Source organism: Hyperoodon ampullatus (genome assembly GCF_949752795.1).
Source record: "Hyperoodon ampullatus genome assembly, chromosome: 4".
In the NCBI taxonomy this organism is placed as follows: Eukaryota; Metazoa; Chordata; class Mammalia; order Artiodactyla; family Ziphiidae; genus Hyperoodon; species Hyperoodon ampullatus.
In genome coordinates, this window is record NC_136917.1 from 7,768,287 (window position 1) to 7,773,668 (window position 5,382).

Genomic DNA, 5,382 nt, shown 5'->3' on the forward strand with positions numbered 1-5,382 from the left:
TTCAGTCTCTTCCCCCTCACCACTGTAGGAAAGTGTACTGTTCATGGTGCTGAAACTACAAAGATGGATGACTAAACTTTCTGAAGGTCTAAACACAATCTCAGCTCTTCTTTTTGATGCATGACCACAGGACCATAAGTCTGTTGCTGGATTCATAATGAACCTCTCCCACTGGCTTAGTGAGATAAGGCACATTCTAATTATTTACTTTCAGGTTCTGAAATCACATTGAGCACAAACCAGCACAGAATCAAATCATGTTTTGACTAATCTCTCAAGCAATACTGAGTCATACTTTAGAGAAGGTAATATTTTGCAAGCACTGTTTAGATTTTCCATAATATGACATTAGTAAGTAATTTTGATTGTTTTACAAAATTTGTATCTGTTTAGATTTAAGTAAGAAAGTATTTCATCTCTGTATTAGGAAATATATGCTATATTCCTACTGTATGTGTTTTTTTATTTAATAAATTTGGTTCTACGTAAAAGTAATGTGATGATTTCTTTTCACTTGTCTCCCTTGGACAATATGGTTTATTCTATATAAAGTCTCAAACGAAACTTGCAACATTACCTAACAAATGGGATGTACAGATTATAAATGCATCATGGGAAGGTACAGGAAGCCGAATTTGCTAAGTATATTATTTCTGTGTGCCCTATCTAGGTTCTAAAATGACTTGGTTTCTGAAGTTGGAATCATTTCCAATTATTTCCAATGGTTAACATTACTATTATTCACCATAACACAAAAATAATCTTAGCTTCTTTTTTTGTTTAGCTGTTACTTAGCTACTTTCTTATTATAGAGCTCTAAATTCAGTTAGCAAATGTCCTTTTGAGCTCTGGATGGAAATTATTTGGGCTGAGTTCCTTAAATCAGGAAGATAAATAAGTACTTAAATGGATATGACTTGTGCCTTTGAGTAAATGTCCTGGTAAAATTATTGTCTTTTTTTTTTTTTTTTTTTTTTTTGTGGTACGTGGGCCTCTCACTGTTGTGGCCTCTCCCATTGCGGAGCACAGGCTCCAGACACGCAGGCTCAGTGGCCATGGCTCACGGGCCCAGCCGCTCCGCAGCATGTGGGATCCTCCCGGACCGGGGCACGAACCCATGTCCCCTGCATCGGCAGGCGGACTCTCAACCACTGCGCCACCAGGGAAGCCCAAATTATTGTCTTTTAATTAATCTGCTTTCTCAGAACAGACAGCTAATTTTTTTAATTTGCATGAAACTTGGGATATTGTATATATTGTGTCATGCTCAGTTTAGACCACAGTATGTCAGATTAAAATCATATTCCTGTAAGAAGTGAGAATTACCCAATATTTCAATAAAGTCTTCACAACAACCTAGACAGAGTTTGGGAACAGATGTTGGAATTCTCTGAAGATAATACCCCAAACTTAACCACATTCTGTTCTTCATGTCCATGCTCTATGACCACCTAATAGAGGAAATTAATTGATTTAAATAGTACTTTAGGAACTCAATGAATTCTTTAGAACACAGTCAATTCTTTCTAATTTTCATCAATCTTCGAAAAATCCTGTGTTCCTTTAATGAATATCTAATCTCTTTTTCTATTTTCTGCACTGTGTTGAGGCATTTGCAAAAGAATAAACACAACTTACATCTCTATAGTTCTCTATGGCTTGCAAAGGGTATTTCACTACATTTCATTTAACCTGCATAATGATACAGTGAAGTAGCTCTCTGGAAAACAGACCCAAGGGAGGTTGCTACTCACCCAAGTTCATATAGACAATGACAGAATTGGGACTTCACCTGGGATTTCTGACTATAGGTCCAGTGTGTTTATAATTGTTGTCGACCATGATGTCTGACCTAAAGAATGTATGATTAATTGAAAACAAAATGCAAACAAATATGGAAAAATTTAAGTACCACATTAAAGAGGCAAATCTAAATAATTTCAGGAATTTTTCTAAAAAATCTAAAAAAAAAAAAAAATTCTCTCAGAATTTTTACTGGGAGGGTTTCCCAGATGCTTTCATAAAGGAAAATCAAAGAAGCTTCTCTATGACTAAACAAACTAAAAATAATGTAAACCAGAAGGTAGAAATAGTACTTTCCAACAGCAGTACACATTTAAAATATCATTCCCTATATTTCCATGTAGATGGCAATTCTATAGAAATACTCCATGTTTTGTTGTTTTATTCTTGATGATGCTTTGGAGTAATATAGAGTAAATTATTATTTGCTGCCATAGACATTGAAATGGAAACTGGAAGTTAAATTTCCTAAACATTTCCAAATGTGCAGATATTCCATATTTTGAAAGCAGTTCAACTAGTATTGGTCTACATTCTTTAGTTTCCTTTCTGATGTTAACATTTAATGAAAAAATAATTCTTTAAAAATATGGGTCAGAAAAAAATATGTTGCACTTGATAATCCAATTAATTTGATATAATGAGGAAATGAAATCACTAGCTCATTTACTGCAGAGCATATGCTAAGTATTTTCCTACTTTTGGCCCACAGTCCACTAAAACTATTAAGAATTATAAAAACTGGCCTGGTATTATAGAAAGTTGTACATTGAATAATGCTGGTCCTTGCTGAGAAAGAAAGGGTGGGGGGAAAAAAAACCCAGACCTTGCTGCTGAGAGAGAAAAATAAAGCCCTTAGTGTGGAGGAACCTACATGTTATGTGACTTTTTAGTGACTCACAAAGAAATCAGAGCTAATAATAAATTTTCTAAGAAATGAGTGGGTTGGATAAGAAATCCATTTTAAAATTCATTTCAGCTCTTAAAAATGATGCTACTTTTCAAAAGTCTGATTCTTTTATTATAAGAAATATTCTGATTGCAAGTAGCAAAACACATTTCAAACTACCTTGAGCTACGTAAATAAATAAGTTGATAAGGGGTGAGCCTAACTCAAAACTCAAAAATAGTTCAGAGAAAATACTGAGATTATAATACAAAAGAGAGATAATGGTAGCCTGACTAGTATTATCAGCAGAGATGGTTAGAAATGGAAAGGCACAAGAGAAATTTCTGATGGCAGAAACAACAGAGCCTTTTGAATGATTGGATATTGAAGGTGAGGATGAAAGAAATACCAAGGAAAGTTGTTTTTGTTTTGTTGTTGTTTCGTTTGTATTAACAATTGGATAGAAGAATTCAGGGCAGTTTGGGACATGTTAACTCTAAATACTTTTGCATAGCCTGGGGGAAAAAGTAATATATAAAGTAGTGATATAGTTAAATCCATCATTTTTCCCTTTAGGATTTTTCCTTTGCGAATCAAAAAATATATTCCACCCAATGTCACAAAGGTCCTTTATGTTTTCTTCTGTTGGTTTTACAATTTTATTTTTTACATTTAAATCTTTAATCCACAGAGTGTATAAGCTGAAGAGAGAGTCAGGTTATACAATTTCTAAAATGATTTTCCCACAGATGAAGGATAACTATGTGCCATGAACTGATGATGATCTCACTTCTGGGGACTTAAAAACAAAACAGAACAAAACAATTTTTTCAATAGAGGCATTAATAAATAATTATTAAAAATGGTCTATATTTACATTAGTAGGCTTAAACCATATCCCAGATAATTACACATTGGTGTTGAAAAACACCATGGAGATTATCTAGTAGTTCTACCTCTGGAATGAAGGCTCAGAAGCTCAAAAAAATTAGTTAGTTAATATAATACAACAGTATGTAAGCAGAGCTGAGACGAGGACCCTCTTTTCCCAGTTCCCAAATGAGTTTTTCTTGCCCTCTTCCATTTATCAATTCATCAGCTATTTACTCAGCATCTATTATATGCAAGGCATGTGTTAGGTCCTATAGAGATGTCAAAAGGTCGGTCCCCATGGCCAAGATTCTTAAAATGTATTGGCAATACAATAGTATACACAAAATCTATAATATAAGAAAGCACATAAGGACCAAACAAGTGGTTAGATATAGCTTTTGAGTTCAAAAGAGAAAATAAGTCAAAGGTAGGATTTCTTTCCAGGCACTTGGCTAAATGCTTTACAGGTCTTCTCTCATTTAATCCTTAAAATGCAACTCTATAAGATAGTTATTATTAAACCCACTTTACAGATGAAGACATGCTGAGAGTTTTGGGTGATGTGCACAAGATAACATAGCTGTTAAATGTTCAAACCCAGGCAGTGACTCCAACTACTGTACCCCACTGTTCACCTACAATAGTGGGAAGGATGACAAAATTTCAGAAAGAATACGAGATTTGCCCTAGGTCATAAAGTATACATAGTATTTCCAGTCATGAGAAAGAGAAGGAATATCATGGACCAAGAGAACATATTGCAGGCATCAGGAAAAACATGATACTGCAGAGTTGGCAAAGTACATGAGTTCATGTAAAGCGGTATTAGAAAATTAAGATGGAAAGTTAGGAAGGGACCAAATAGTCAAAGAGTATGAGTACCAAGCTAAAGTGTTGGGCTTTATATTGTAGGCAGAGGGAGATATTAAAACTTTCTGAGCACAGGAGCAGCAGACACAAAACAGACTTTTACTAAGATTAATCTGGCAGGAGTACGGAATTTAAAAAGAGAAAAAGAGCAGAAAGACCCAAAGAGGAATTGAAATATTTTGAAATCCAGGACAGCAGCCTACACTAGAAATAATAACCAGCCAGATTTGTTTACGGAGTCCTCACCACCAATAACAACACACCAGATTTGTTTCTTACCAGCTCTGAAAAAAGATGTCCTCACTTTCAATGTTTGTTTTTACTCACTGGCACCATTTTCAATTATAATTATGTTCAATAATGTTTTGAAAAATTGAAATGTTGATTCTTAATTACTCAAAGTTTTTGGTTTTGCTATAGGAAGAAATTATTGAAGATTGACTCTGGTTACCAAAGAGTCCCTAAGTAAAATAGAATAATTGGGATATCTATATAAAATCTGACCTAGACTGCATATGTTCCAAATGTTTCCCAGTGTAAAGGACACCTCTCTATGCATAAATTGTTGAGAATTCAGCACATTACTTGTGAAAAAGGATATTATAATCAAGTGCCTGGTAGTGCAATTAAAAAAAAAACATTATTCTTACATAAGAATTCTTAATGTCAAGAATCTAAGAATCTGTGTGTCTTCTTTTTAACAAGGCAGAAAAGAATATGCAGTAAAAAGAAATGTTCCAAAAATGAGAGGACTAGAAAAGATAAACCTTTCTAAAGAGTCTCCCCCTCTGTTCAGAGAAATAAGAGGCCTATTCTGAGCATTTCTCCCCAACTCTATTTTCAGTGACACTATATTAGAGGCTAGAAATTGGCCATGCTGGGAAAATATACACCATGGAAATCAGAAAATACTACAAATGTGGGCTTTTTTCAGAGAATTAATTTGC